Genomic DNA, 14,359 nt, shown 5'->3' on the forward strand with positions numbered 1-14,359 from the left:
CTCAAGAAACAAAAAAAGAATTCCAAGAACATGACTAACTGCAGATCAGTCACACTTTTTTTTTTGTGGGAAGATCATAGAGAAAATAGTAATAAACGACCGTTGAAGTTATTTGTGACACAACAGTTCAGCAGCGACTTGTTTAAGTCTCCCAAAGGAAGAAATTCAGCTGGCTATAATGCTATTAGAATATAATCATCATGGTTGTGGGGGTCAAAGGCTTGTGCATCATACTGGCCAGTGAATCAACACCATTCCCCATCCCCAAATACTGTAGAGGTCTGGAAATAACTTCCGTTTCCTCTTTCGTCCCAATCGTTTTAAAACGTGAAAAATGAAAACTTGTGACTTCTTGCACATTTCTTTGGAACATTTCCGTCAGCCATACATACCTTACGCACCCTGGTCAGGAACTCGATTCCAATTTTACAAAAAAAATAAAAATAAATAAATAAAAAAAAGTAAAAAAGCAGCATCTCACATGCAGTCCCATAATTCTTGGTGCCATTTCATTATTCATGCATTTAATGGCATTTCATAGGCAGTATGAGACTAAATGACAATTTAAAACATTTATGCCTTGGGTCTAGAATTACTTTCCGAATGTTGTCTCAATGAATGGTAAGTGGAATAGTTTGTGAAAAGGTATTATGTCTCAAGAAATTTAGTGTTGTCACGAGATGTATGGAAAGTTTAAGAAAACAAGTTATAAGTTTTCTGTAAAACTTGTGCTGGCTTTGTCTGTCCATCCGCACTTTTTCTGTCCGCCCTCAGATCTTAAAAACTATTGAGGGTAGAAGGCTACAAATTGATATGTTGATCATCCACCTTCCAGTCATCAGACGTAAGAAATTGCAGCCCTCTAGCCTCAGGAGTTTTTTTTTAATTGTATATAAGGTTAAAGTTAGCCATAATCGTGCTTCTGGCAACGACATAGGCCAGAACACCACCGGGCCGTGGTTAAAGTTTCATGGGTCGCGGTTCATACAGCATTATACTGAAACCACCAAAAGATAGATCTATTTTCGATGGCCTTGATCATGCACTGTAGCGGTTGTACAGAAAACTCGATTGCGCCGAAGAAACTTCGGCGCATCTTTTACTTGTACAATATCGAAAATAACTCTAAAACAAGTAGAACCTGTATATTATAATTTCCTATGAATGTGTGTGCGCGTTGTTAATAAAAGTTTCTTTGAAGAGTTCTCAATTAGTTCCAATAACTGAATATTCAGAGTATTGATTTCTTCATTTAATACATCGTGGACTCATTGCTTTTATTATTTTAACGTCAAAAACAATGTTTATTTTGATGTTAATGTTAAGGTAATATTTGGAATATTATCCAGGTACTGTATGTGATTCTTTAAGTAGTTTATATTGTTCTGGATGTTACTGCTTATATGCATAAGACTGAAGTGAGATCTTGAAATTTTTACTAATGTTGAGCCATACTGTATGTAAATGGTTGATCAGTTTGATATATTAACTAGTGGAACAACAACTTGAGTCATTAGTGAAGGAATATTCTTTGCCCATTTATATGTACAGAGGGAAAATTGTAGATTCCTTCTTAGTCACGTACCTTAAGTACAATACAGTACATACTCCTTGCCATTTATTTACGAACGTGTGAAAGTACTGGAAGTAAGTAGGCAGAGTTTCCAGCATGCCCAGTTGATAATAAGTTTATGGGCTGAATAAACAGTCTTTCTTTGCCAATCATTGACAACTACATTCTTTTAAGAATTGGCGCAAAGTTAGACCCCATTTAGGGTGGTTTTCCACAACACTGGTCAGTGCTTCCGTTTTAAGAAGCATGAAATTTTTCACAACTCAGAGAAGTTTGCATTTATTTATATATGTTTGTCGTCGTTGTTAGCAAGGATGTTAGCAAGAGATTGTTAATATTTCTCTGCAATTAAGTTTACCTGTGGAATAAACTATAAGCAGTTGGTGAATGGGAGGTTATTGGCATTAAACAGCCTGGACCTATCATTAATGCACTTAGCTGCAAGCCGTTGAAAATCGGTGAAATGTGACTAAGGTAATGTAATTGAATTAAGGTAACATAAATGAATTAATCAGTCTTTAAAACTGAGCATATGGGAGTAAATTTAGTCTATTTCATAAAAAGCATTCGTGTCGCTTCAAAGTTACAAAACGTTATCCACGTCTGGCCCGTATGGGGATCGAACCCACGACATCCGCGTTATTAGCACGGCGCTCTAACCAACTGAGCTAACAGGCCTCCACATTTCGAGGGAAGTAAGTCAGATCGATTCCTTCATTTTTATTGATTTTCATCTGGTCGCAGTTTTTATGGACAAACCTTCAAAAGAATGCATATTACTGTTTCTTTCCCCTTATCACTAAGCAAATCGTAAGTGACCATCACGGGAAACCGGATGTGAAGACCTGATATTTTTTTGTGGGATAGTACAGTGATTGAATTATCACAGGAAATTACCTTGTCAGATATCATCCTCAGTAATCTTCAAAATTACTGAGAAATTTGTTTGTCTACCAAGTTAAATTATTTTAAGAAACCAGGCTGTTGCTTAATTGGTTTTAGATCGAATGGGCTTGATATCAGCATGGGCATTTGCCATAGGTAGTAATTTAATGTTTTGGATATAATTTTCTTTCAGAAACATATTGTGTAAACAAAATAAGAAAAAGGTTTTCGTCTGGTTGGTTTGTTAGGAATAAATATATATAGAAGTAGAAAACTCCCATTATATATATTAGGTTCAATCACAATTGTTATAAAAAATATTGGAGTTGTCTTCAGTGAATGTCTGCTGTTGTATGTACATAAACACATCCTTTATAAACAGAACCATTGAAAATAAATCCTTTGATATGGCAAATATTTGAGCTCAATTATCTTAGTTACTTGTGCATTACAAAGGGGATAACACGCTTTCAGTGTATTGTACGGTTTCTGGAACGAGAATTGCAGATGTATTGTCTAATTTGTCACTTTTCCCATTCACCTAGAAGTATAGAAAATTCTTTAAATCAATGCAGTTCTGAAATTTCATTTTGGGGATTCCTGAAGTAATTGGTGGCAATCGTCTAACTTAAGCTGCCGATTCACATTTTTACAATAACTTTTCTCTGGAATTGAAGGCTTTTCATCAATGGTGTATGGATTAGGTAGTTCTTGTTAAACAAATATAGACTGCCTTTAAAAGCAAGAGCCCATGTAGTCCATCAACAGCGCTGTGAAGTACGAAGAATGATTAGTGGGAGTAAAGGAAGACATGGGAACTAGTTCATTTGTGGGATCACTGATTACTTGTGTTATCCATTTCAATCTAATCTATTACCTGCATCCTTATGCAGGTAGGGTTTAGTTCACGGGACCCCAACTCGTCCGCGTTGGTTGGACAGATGTCGTGAGTCAACACCAGGCCTTGTACAGTTTGTTACATCTTACCATATTTGCTGTCTCCAGGACAGTGTCTTGCCTTGCCATAGGGCATGGACCCTTGCTGGCATAAGGTAGGTTTAACTTGAACCAACCGGTCACCATATGATCTCTTCTGTAGGTCTTGGATCACCATCTAGAGAACAGTACTTAACCCTTGGGGCCTTCTTCAGCTAATTCCCATGACATCCTGGCCTGACTTATGTAGTGGAAGAGGGGTATGTCTCCCGAAAGAATTTATATACATAAAAGGAAGAGATCTCTTTATTATGACCTCACTGCAGCGATCAAAAGATACACCAATGGCCCGTATGGGGATCGAACCCACGACATCCGCGTTATTAGCACGGCGCTCTAACCAACTGAGCTAACAGGCCTTGGCGAGGCGGTCTTAAGAGCTTGGTATTCTTCTCAAGCATTCGGCAATCTCCCAGCCCATCCCCACCCCAACCTTTCGGATGGAAGTGGTGTAAGGGACTCCCGCAATCATATTTTGTCCTGGGATGGAGTGCGCATCCGGAGTCACTGACTGTTGATCACCTACTCTGATAGACCTAACTGACTGTTGATCACCTACTCTGATAGACCTAACCTGAACTGTAAATTGGATTACCATTCAAAACTTAAAATTGAATTGGAAAAAAGGTCTCCACCCCTCGCCCTCACCTGTGGTAATACAAATTCAGAGCCATATTACAGCCCATTTCGTTCTGCTACCAATCTAGTATCGATTTTCCATGTTCCTACTATCAAGGCTGACTAGAATATAGTCCTAAGCAAGGTTTGTTAAGATTTGTCACTTGAAAACATCGATATATTCGGGAAGTATCACTGAATAAGTAATTGAAACGATGATGATGTGTGTATCCGTGTGGGTGTGTGTGCAAAATGAAAGTAATTTGAATAGTTATGTGAGTGTGCGGGATGTGAACTACATAAGGTTTTAGTCAGAGTAAGATTGCATCAACTTTACAAGTAAACCTCTCGGAAAGCAGTCGACGAAAAACCTTTTGATGTAGCTAAAGTCTTGATATTGCTAGTAGAATTACCTTGGGAAACTTAATGAAAAATCTGGTAAAAGAACGCTTGCATTGCTAACTTAGCAAATTGCTTTACAAAGAGGTTAGACTTCGTAGAGCATATATTGCAATGCCAAATTCTCTCTCAATGAGTCTATTATCTCTCTCCAACGAAGGCAAGGCCGTTTTCTGTCAGTGAATTCAGTTGGACAGACATCGTATCGTAAAAGAAATTGAAATGTAATTTGATAATGTAAATAATGTTTACTCTTCATTTTTAACGAAAGAAGAAAGATGATAGATTACTCAATAATCATGAATCAACTTACCCCGAAAACAATCATATCGACTTGTTCTACCAGTATTTCTTATTTATTGATCTTAACGAACTATCTCTCTCACAACACGCATTACTTCAGAGAAGGCATTATTCAAGTCTTCTCTTTTCTCAACAACGTAACAGTTTTCATATTAGGTCTTCCCTTATTCCACCCATTTAACAGTTTTCAAAGCAAGTCTTCGTTCCCCCAAACCCTTGACAATTTTCAGTTTAAAAGTCTTCGTTCTCCCAACCATTTAACAGTGTTCAGTTTCCCTTACCCCAACGATTTGACAGTTTTCGAGTTCAAGTCTTCCCTGCTCCCAGCCATTCACAATTTTCAAATTAAAAGTCTTCCTTTCCTCCCATTCACCGTCATCTAACGAACAGTAGCGTCAAGCCAAGTAGCGTATGAGAAGTATTTATCATAAAATACAACCTCAATAATTATTGGAAATTATCACCAAGAAAACCAACGAGAAATGGGTACTAATTTTTCATGGCCTATAGACTGTCAGACCGAATTCAAGGATATATATTCAAAATAATAGCAAATACGGGATTCTCTCTCTCTCTCTCTCTCTCTCTCTCTCTCTCTCTCTCTCTCTCTCTCTCTCTCTCTCTCTCTCTCTGTCCAACAGAGGCACGACCGTTTTCTTTTATAAAACAGAGAACTGTAGACTTGCGCATCATAAACAAACTTTGTTGTAATATAATACATCAATTTAATCGTTTATTGCGCTTTATTCTTTAAAGAATAGATAAGTGGACTGTTCAGTAATCAGCAACTCGACCCAAAACATAAGTTTAAGGTAATAACTCCTTCCGGAAGTGTTCCTTTGTAAGCTCAGATTTCCTTATTTATATCTGAAATACCTCTGCATAAATTTCTTCAAAGATCACTGAGAACATACAGATTAAAGAACTATACTGTATAAAATATAATTCTAAATATTCACCAACGTCGTCGCAGTTAAATCCCGTTTTGCTTTGCAAAATTCGATTCAGGTACGAAAGTCGAGCGTCGGCTTAAGAGGACTTCGAAGGCCCTTTGCCTCCGCCGGGGCGAGTGGCGTCGCCCTGTAAACCGGCGTCTCGGTGGCTTGGGCCAGTGGATGGCTTGAGGTGGGGATTACTGCTGCGGACCTGCCTATGTTGAGTGGGCGTCCGCACTAAGCTCGGCATCAATATGGGCGCCCTTGGGGAGCCATGGGGCGTCCAGGTTGTCTAAGGAGGTGTGAACCGGGCCAGGGGGGAAACCCAACAGCCAAAAGCACCCATGTCGACCAGTAGTGGGATCGCGCCCGTGAGTAGCCAGCCCGTAGCAGCCTCACCAATACAGGTGGACCTGGTCCTTTTTACATCTCATTTAACTTGATGAATGTTGCTCCTTATTTATTTTTTCATTTTCATTCTTGTTAAATGAGAACCTGATCACACACACACACCTGAATTATTGTTCATTCATGTTTATTTTTCGATTTTTTTCGCCGTTGTCTTTGAAATTTTCAAAACAATTTTCATCACTCCGTTCAAAATCCACACAATTTTCAACTGTCGTCTCTTCCCTCAACCACCTATCAGTTTCCAGAATTTTCTAAACAATTTTCAAAAGTCTTTCCTTCCCCATCCACTAATTAATTTATCAACTTGAAAGTCTTCCCTTCCCCCAACCACGTAACAGTGTTTTCAGGAATTTTCTACATTTTCACATTTTCAACAGTCTTTCCTTCATCCACAAAGCAATTTTTCAGCGTGAAAGTCTTCTCTTTCCTCAGCCACGTAACAATTTTCAGTATAAGATTCCCAGCTCAGAAATTTTTCCATTCCCCCAAGCATGAATTCTAATCTTCCCTCATCACATTCATTCCGAGAAAAGCACCGTCAGACCATGTTACTTATCTACATAAAATAACCATCAAATTCAACAACCAAAATTTTGGGAAATTACCAGACAAAAAGTCAGAGAAATTGCATTATTCTGTTATGGCTTAGTAAAAATGACTAAACGCTCATCCATGGACGTATTCAAGTAGCAAATAAAAATTTAATTATACAACAAACCCGTCAGTATCTCTCTCTCTCTCTCTCTCTCTCTCTCTCTCTCTCTCTCTCTCTCTCTCTCTCTCTCTCTCTCTCTCTCTCTCAGAGGCGCAACTGTTTTCTCTTTTAAAACAGAGGACTGTAGACTTGCACATCATAAAGAAAATTTGCTCTTATAATATTTAGATTTAACTATTAATTGCTATTCATTCCTTAGGAAATATATAAGTGGAATAGTGACTAATCAGCAACTCGACCCAAAACATAAGATTAATAACATATTTCCCCATGTACCTTGTATATTCACTTATTCCTGTTTATATCCGCAATACGTCTACATGCTTTACTTGAAAAAGCTCGGAGCTTACTTTACACATTAATAAATAATACTGTATAAAACATTGTCCTTAATAATAGCATTATCGTCAACGTCAAAGTCCATTTCGCTCTGGAAAAATATATTTAGGTAAGAAAGTCGAGCGTCGGCTTAAGAGGACTTCGAAGGCCCTTTGCCTGGGCCGGGGCGCGTGGCGTCGCCCTGTAAACCGGCGTCTCGGTGGCTTGGGCCAGTGGATGGCTTGAGGTGGGGATGACTGCTGCGGACCTGCCTATGTTGAGTGGGCGTCCGCACTAAGCTCGGCATCAATATGGGCGCCCTTGGGGAGCCATGGGGCGTTCAGGTTGTCTAAGGAGGTGTGAACCGGGCCAGGGGGGAAACCCAACAGCCAAAAGCACCCATGTCGACCAGTAGTGGGATCGCGCCCGTGAGTAGCCAGCCCGTGGCAGCCTCACCAATACAGGTGGACCTGGTCCTTTTTGTATCTTTCATTTACCTTACATGAATGTTGCTCCGTATTTATTTTCATTTTAATAACTGTTAACCTGATCATACTGACACACACACACCTGACTTATTGTTTATTCAGGTGTTTAATTTTCGATTTTTTTCGGCATTCTTTTCCGAATTTTCAAAACAATTTTCATCACTCCTTCCCCCATCCACAAATCAATTTTTCATATTAAAAGTCATCCCTTCCCCCAACCACGTAACAGTTTTCGGAATTTACAAAACAATTTTGAACAGCCTTTTCTACCTAATCCACCAAACAATTTTTGGAATCTTCAAAATTTTTAAGTCGTTCCTACCCAATCCACAAAACAATGTTTCAACTTACAAGTCACCCCTTCCCCCAACCACGTAACAGTTTTCTGAATTTTCAACACTGGTCTTTCCTTCCCTATTCATGAAATAATTTTGCATTTTAAGTCTTCTCTTACGTTAGATACGAAAAAATGTTCAACTTAAAACTCATCCTTTCCTCCAGTCATGTAATTTTTAACCGAGAAGTTTTCCCCTTCCCCCAAGCACGAATTCTACTATTCCCTCATCCCAGACATTCAGAGAAAGGCAACGACAGACCATATTACCCACCTGCATAACAGAAATTCATCAGATACAACAACCAGAATTGTTTGAAGTTACCAGACAGGGTCAGTGAGAAACTGTGTATTAGCCTGCCGGGGCATAATAAAAATGACAAAAATGCAAATTCATTGATGTATTCAAATTAGAACTTTAAATTTGATTATACTCTCTCTCTCTCTCTCTCTCTCTCTCTCTCTCTCTCTCTCTCTCTATTCATATGAATTTCTTAAACTTTATCGTGAGCCATATTGCTGGATATTTCATTACTAATTTACCTTGCTTAAGATCTCAAGTTATTCCCCAACTTGGGTAAGATTTAGTCGGGGCACTCATCCTTGCCTCTTTTCTCCCAATTCATCTTCTAGATTTAATCCTGATTCCCATGGTGGAATCAGAGGGAAGACTTCGAAGGCCCTTTGCCTGTGCCGGGGCGCGTGGCGTCGCCCTGTAAACCGGCGTCTCGGTGGCTTGGGCCAGTGGATGGCTTGAGGTGGGGATTACTGCTGCGGACCTGCCTATGTTGAGTGGGCGTCCGCACTAAGCTCGGCATCAATATGGGCGCCCTTGGGGAGCCATGGGGCGTCCAGGTTGTCTAAGGAGGTGTGAACCGGGCCAGGGGGGAAACCCAACAGCCAAAAGCACCCATGTCGACCAGTAGTGGGATCGCGCCCGTGAGTAGCCAGCCCGTAGCAGCCTCACCAATACAGGTGGACCTGGTCCTTTTTGCATCTTTCTTTTTTATCTCATTGTGTTGAAAAATGTTCCTCCTTTTTTAAAATAAATTGCCAGCATATCACACTAACACACCTGATTTGCCTTGTGTGTTCATTTATCAGTTATCCTGTCAGTTCATTCCTTATTTTCGGCGATTCATTTATTAACGTTTATGTTGTATTTTTTACGTTGCCATCACATTTTCAAAACACCAGTCAACATATTTTACCTACAAAAATAGTAGCTTCCCTCTACCTACAAAAATTAAAGGATATCGTCAGCTGCAAGGTCACTAAACCACGACATTTTCGCATAATAATATAAGCTTTATTTCCTGTCTTTTGATGAATATATTAACCCGGAATTACTTCTCTCCTACTTAAATTTACCTTGCAAGAATAAAATTTCCTTTCTATATGTATGTATGTATATATATATATATATATATATATATATATATATATATATATATATATATATATATATATATATATATATTTCTAAGAAGTTTAATCAATGCTTTATTCTTCATTCTCTACTTTTATCCATTCTCATAATAAAGTTTTCTAAGACGTTTAATCAGTGCTTTATATTTCATTCTCTACTTTTATCCATTCTCATAACAAAGTTCACTCTCTAAAATCATCAGCTTTGCCAACACTATTTTTGTGTAAAGAACTATTTAATTTTCAATTCAAGTTATTCTCCATGCAAGTTGAGGTTCCTTTTGCGCTTTCAGCTTCCAAATTTTATTCCCATTCGTCTTTCATGTTTAGTCCTGATTCCCTTGGCCGAACGAGAGGGAAGACTTCGAAGGCCCTTTGTCTGGGCCGGGGCGCGTGGCGTCGCCCTGTAAACCGGCGTCTCGGTGGCTTGGGCCAGTGGATGGCTTGAGGTGGGGATGACTGCTGCGGACCTGCCTATGTTGAGTGGGCGTCCGCACTAAGCTCGGTATCAATATGGGCGCCCTTGGGGAGCCATGGGGCGTCCAGGTTGTCTAAAGAGGTGTGAACCGGGCCAGGGGGGAAACCCAACAGCCAAAAGCACCCATGTCGACCAGTAGTGGGATCGCGCCCATGAGTAGCCAGCCCGTAGCAGCCTCACCAATACAGGTGGACCTGGTCCTTTTTGCATCTCTCATTTACCTTACATGAATGTTGCTCTTTATTTCCATTTTAATACCTGTTAACCTGATCACACTGACACACACACCTGACTTATTGTTTATTCAGGTGTTTATTTTTCGATTTTTTCGCCATTCTCCTCAGAATTTAGTTTTCATCACTCCTTCCCCCATCCACAAATCAATTTTTCAAAGTAAAAGTCATCCCTTCCCCCAACCACGTAACACTTTTCGGAATTTGCAAATCAATTTTTAACAGCCTTTCCTACCTAATCCACCAAACAATTTTTGGAATCTTCAAAATTTTTAAGTCGTTCCTACCCAATCCACAAAACAATGTTTCAACTTAAAAGTCATCCCTTCCCCCAACCACGTATCAGTTTTCTGAATTTTTTTCTGAATTTTCAACACTGGTTGCAACAGTCTTTCCTTCCCTATCCATAAAATAATTTTGCATTTTAAGTCTTCTCTTACGTTAGACACGAAAAAATTTTCAACTTAAAACTCATCCTTTCCTCCAGCCATGTAATTTTTTACCGAGAAGTTTTCCCCTTCCCCCAAGCACAAATTCTACTATACCCTCATCCCAGTCATTCAGAGAAGGCAACGACAGACCATATTACCCACCTGCATAACAGAAATTCATCAGATACAACAACCAGAATTGTTTGAAATTACCAGACAGGGTCAGTGAGAAACTGTGTATTAGCCTGCCGGGGCATAATAAAAATGACAAAAATGCAAATTCATGGATGTATTCAAATTAGAAGTAAAAATCTGATTACTCTCTCTCTCTCTCTCTCTCTCTCTCTCTCTCTCTCTCTCTCTCTCTCTCTCTCTCTCTCTCTCCATATGAATTTCTTAAACTTTATCGTGAGTTATATTGCTGGATATTTCATTACTAATTTACCTTGCTTAAGATCTCAAGTTATTCCCCAACTTAGGTAAGGTGTAGTCGGGGCACTCTTCCTTGCCTCTTTTCTCCCAATTCATCTTCTAGATTTAATCCTGATTCCCATGGTGGAATCAGAGGGAAGACTTGGCCCCTTGCCTGTGCCGGGGCGCGTGGCGTCGCCCTGTAAACCGGCGTCTCGGTGGCTTGGGCCAGTGGATGGCTTGAGGTGGGGATGACTGCTGCGGACCTGCCTATGTTGGTGGGCGTCCGCACTAAGCTCGGCATCAATATGGGCGCCCTTGGGGAGCCATGGGGCGTCCAGGTTGTCTAAGGAGGTGTGAACCGGGCCAGGGGAAACCCAACAGCCAAAAGCACCCATGTCGACCAGTAGTGGGATCGCGCCCGTGAGTAGCCAGCCCGTAGCAGCCTCACCAATACAGGTGGACCTGGTCCTTTTGCATCTTTCTTTTTATCTCATTCTGTTGAAAAATGTTCCTCCTTTTTAAAATAAATTGCCAGCATATCACACTAACACACCTGATTTGCCTTGTGTGTTCATTTATCAGTTATCCTGTCAGTTCATTCCTTATTTTCGGCGATTCATTTATTAACGTTTATGTTGTATTTTTTACGTTGCCATCACATTTTCAAATCACCAGTCAACATATTTTACCTACAAAAATAGTAGATTCCCTCTACCTACAAAAATTAAAGGATATCGTCAGCTACAAGGTCACTAAACCACGACATTTTCGCATAATACTGTAATCTTTATTTTCCGTGTATTAATAAATATATTGTCTCGGAATTACTTCTTTCTTACTTAAATTTACCTTGCAAGAATAAAATTTCCTTTCTATATGTATGTATGTATATATATATATATATATATATATATATATATATATATATATATATATATATATATATATATATATATATAATATAATTTCAAGAAGTTTAATCAATGCTTTATACATCATTCTCTACTTTTATCCATTCTCGCAATAAAGTTCACTCTCTAAAATCAACTTTGCCAACACTATTTTTGTGTAAAGAACTATTTAATTTTCAACTCAAGTTAGTCTCCATGCAAGTTGAGGTTCCTTTTGCGCATTCAACTTCCAAATTTTATTCCCATTCGTCTTTCATGTTTAGTCCTGATTCCCTTGGCCGAACGAGAGGGAAGACTTCGAAGGCCCTTTGCCTGGGCCGGGGCGCGTGGCGTCGCCCTGTAAACCGGCGTCTCGGTGGCTTGGGCCAGTGGATGGCTTGAGGTGGGGATCACTGCTGCGGACCTGCCTATGTTGAGTGGGCGTCCGCACTAAGCTCGGCATCAATATGGGCGCCCTTGGGGAGCCATGGGGCGTCCAGGTTGTCTAAGAAGGTGTGAACCGGGCCAGGGGGGAAACCCAACAGCCAAAAGCACCCATGTCGACCAGTAGTGGGATCGCGCCCGTGAGTAGCCAGCCCGTAGCAGCCTCACCAATACAGGTGGACCTGGTCCTTTTTGCATCTTTCATTTACCTTATATGAATGTTGCTCCTTATTTATTTTCATTTTAATGCCTGTTAACCTGATGACACTGAAACACACACCTGATCTATTGTTTATTCATGTGTTTATTTTTCGATTTTTTTTTCGTCATTGCCATAGGAATTTTCAAAACAGTTTTTATCACTCCGTCCCCACCCACAAAGTAGTTTTTCAAGTAAAAGATTATCTCTTCTCCACGTAACAGTTTCAGGAAATTTCTAAACAACTTTCAACAGTCTTTCTTTCATCCACTAAGCAATTTTTCTACGTGAAAGTCTTCTCTTCCCTCAGCCACTTAATTTTCAGTTTAAAATTCCTACCTTCCCCCTACCATGTCATTATCAGCTCAAAAGTTTTTCCATTCCCCAGCCATTAATTCTAATCTTCCCTCTTCACAGTCATTCCGAGAAAAGCGCCGTCTGACCGTGTTACATATATGTTCATAAAAAAATTTCATCAAATACAACTAAATTTTTTGAAAATTACTGGACAAAAGTCACTGAGAAACTGCATTACTCTTTCATGTTATAGTAAAAATGACTAAACGCTAATCCATGGATGTATTCAAGTAGCAGGTACAAAATTAATTACACAGAAAACCCGTCAGTATTCTCTCTCTCTCTCTCTCTCTCTCTCAGAAGAGGCGCGACCGTTTTCTCCTTTAAAACAGAGGACTGTAGACTTGCACCTCATAAAGAAAATTTGTTCTCTTATAGTATATGGGTTTAATTATTAATTGCTATTTATTCCTTAGAAAACGGATAAGTGGAATAGTGACTAATCATCAACTCGACCCAAAACAAGAGTAAAACGTTAATTTGCCCGTGTTCCTTGTATGTTCATTTATTCCTGTTTATATCTGCAATAAGTCTCCACGATTTACTTAACAATGCGCCGAGCTTATACACATTAATAAACAATACTGCATAAAACAATTTCATTAATATTCAACGTCAACGTCACAGTCCATTTCGCATTGGAAAAAAACATTCTGGTAAAAAAGTCGAGCGTCGGCCTAAGAGGACTTCGAAGGCCCTTTGCCTGGGCCGGGGCGCGTGGCGTCGCCCTGTAAACCGGCGTCTTGGTGGCTTGGGCCAGTGGATGGCTTGAGGTGGGGATGACTGCTGCGGACCTGCCTATGTTGAGTGGGCGTCCGCACTAAGCTTGGCATCAATATGGGCGCCCTTGGGGAGCCATGGGGCGTCCAGGTTGTCTAAGGAGGTGTGAACCGGGCCAGGGGGGAAACCCAACAGCCAAAAGCACCCATGTCGAACAGTAGTGGGATCGCGCCCGTGAGTAGCCAGCCCGTAGCAGCCTCACCAATACAGCTGGACCTAGTCCTTTGTTTTTTCATTTTTCCTTTACCTCAGGTAGGGAATGCAGCTCCTTATTTCATTTTAATACTTATGAAATGAGCAACCGGTCACATTAGTACACCTGATTTCACCATGTTCACTGAAATAACTACTATCAGTATTTTTGGCGATGTCGTCGGAATTCTCAAAGCACCAATCATCATTCCTTGCCTACGAAAATCATAGATTTACCTCAACTTTTAAATCACAGGGTCAACACGTTTTTTAATAATATTTCAGACAAACTGCTGTTTTAACCATAACGTTTTAGCTTACTCTAACTTTTCTTTCTTAGTATAAATTGCCTTGCAAGATTAAAAATTCTTCTAAGTTCTAAAGAGACAGTCACTGTTCCTTGCTGCTTCATTTTCTACCTAGTTAAACATATAATAACTTTCTCGAGTAATCACCCTTCAACACGGTTACTGTTTTAAATTGTGTTGATTATGCATCAATAACTAAGCTTCTTTGAGATACAAATTACATACCTATC

At 39.7% G+C, this 14,359-nt stretch overlaps 1 protein-coding gene and 2 non-coding genes across 3 annotated transcripts in view; all 3 read right to left on the bottom strand.

Moving 5' to 3' along the window:
* LOC136848228 (uncharacterized) overlaps window positions 1–14,359 on the bottom strand; it is a 94,314-nt gene that overhangs the window by 41,800 nt on the left and 38,155 nt on the right. The window lies entirely within an intron of this gene.
* On the bottom strand, window positions 2,178–2,251 carry TRNAI-AAU (transfer RNA isoleucine (anticodon AAU)). Its single transcript has one exon. It is a non-coding gene; the product is annotated as a tRNA-Ile (tRNA).
* Window positions 3,740–3,813, bottom strand: TRNAI-AAU (transfer RNA isoleucine (anticodon AAU)). Its single transcript has one exon. It is a non-coding gene; the product is annotated as a tRNA-Ile (tRNA).

Source organism: Macrobrachium rosenbergii, chromosome 18, assembly GCF_040412425.1.
Source record: "Macrobrachium rosenbergii isolate ZJJX-2024 chromosome 18, ASM4041242v1, whole genome shotgun sequence".
Classification (NCBI taxonomy): Eukaryota; Metazoa; Arthropoda; class Malacostraca; order Decapoda; family Palaemonidae; genus Macrobrachium; species Macrobrachium rosenbergii.